Source organism: Acomys russatus, chromosome 13, assembly GCF_903995435.1.
Source record: "Acomys russatus chromosome 13, mAcoRus1.1, whole genome shotgun sequence".
NCBI classification, from domain to species: Eukaryota; Metazoa; Chordata; class Mammalia; order Rodentia; family Muridae; genus Acomys; species Acomys russatus.
This window is the reverse complement of record NC_067149.1, coordinates 8640915-8642650: the sequence shown is the minus strand read 5'-3', so window position 1 is coordinate 8642650 and position 1736 is coordinate 8640915.

The following is a 1736-nucleotide window of genomic DNA, read 5'->3' as shown; positions in this document are numbered from 1 at the left end:
AAAATTAGAATGTTTCTTGGCCATGAAATCAGAGCTTGGGTTCCAAGGCTGCAAGAATAGCTGGAAATTGAGGAGTAATTTTGAAGAGGATTTGCAACTGAAAACAAGGGAGTGTGTCAAACTGCTTGAGGATGGCAGACAGTTGAATTAGTTGACACTTAGTGTGCACATTCTCTGTTTCACTCTAAGACCCATAGGAGAAAGCAGTGGCTAAAAAGCCTGGCAGGCCTTTTGGTTGCTTTTCTAACACAACATCGAAACATGTACTCTAAAAGCATTAAAAGGATTTTGACAAATATTTCAATTCTTCTTTTGAGATTCAGTAAGTTCTGCCTTCTCAGGTCATGGTTTATTCTTTGAGAGAAAAACCCTGTAACAGGAACCACTAAGGATGTTTAAAATTTCTTTAAGTGCTTCTCAGCCATTAGAGATCCCTCTGTTGAAAATTCTCGGTTTATCTCTGCACCCCATTTTTTTCCTTTTTCTTTTTTATTTTTAATATATTTTGTTAATTTACTCATATTACATCTCAATGGTTATCCCATCCCTTGTATTCTCCCATTCCTCCCTCCCTCCCTCCCATTTTCTCCTTATTCCCTTCCCCTATGACTGTGACTGAGGGGGACCTCCTCCCTGTGTATATGCTCATAGGGTATCAAATCTCTTCTTGGTAGCCTGTTATCCTTCCTCTGAGTACCACCAGGCCTCCCCATCAAGGGGATGTGGTCAAATATGGGGGACCAGAGTTCATGCGAAAGTCAGACCCCACTCTCCACTCAACTGTGGGGAATGTCCTGTCCATTGGGTAGATCTGGGTAGGGGTTCGAAGTTTAATACACGTATTGTCCTTGCCTGGTGCCATAGTTTGAGCAGGACCCCTGGTCCCAGATCCGCCCATCATATTGTTCTACTTGTAGGTTCCTAGGACCCTCTTGATCCTTCTGTTTCCCCATTCTCCCTTGCTTCTCTCACCTAAAGTCCCAATGGGAAGTCTTGTCCTCTGTCCTACTTTAATTCTAAGTGAAGACTTTCATGGGACATGCCCCTTGGGCTAGTGTTGAGATATAAGTGAGTATATGCCATTTGACTCTTACTGCTTCTGTGTTAACTCACTTACTATGATCATTTTTAGTTAAACCTATTTGTCCACAAATTTCGGGAACAACTCTGAGATTCCATCTTACACCCATCAGAATGGCTAAGATAAAAAATTCAAGTGACACCACATGCTGGCAAAGATGTTGAGAGAGAGAAACACTCCTTCATTGTTGGTGGGTGGGAATGCAAACTAGTACAGCCACTTTGGAAATCTATCTGGCGCTACCTCAGAAAACTGAGAATAAGGCTTCCTCAAGACCCAGCTATTCCACTCCTTGGAATATACCCAGAAGATGCTCCAGCACACAAGAACATTTGCTCAACCATGTTCATAGCAGCCTTATTCATAATAGCCAGAATATGGAAACAGCCTAAGTGTTCCTCAGTAGAAGAATGGATAAAGAAACTGTGCTACATTTACACTATGGAATACTTCTCAGCTATTAAAAACAAGGAATTCCCAGTATTTGTGGACAAATGTACCCTGTTTTTTAATTGGAAGAATTAAAAGAATTGAGGAAGTTGGAGGCGTCACCACAAAACCTATATAGCCAACTAACCTGGATCCATGGAGGCTTATAGAGACTGAACTACCACCCAAAGAACATGCATGCACTGGTTGTAGGCCCCCTACAGAT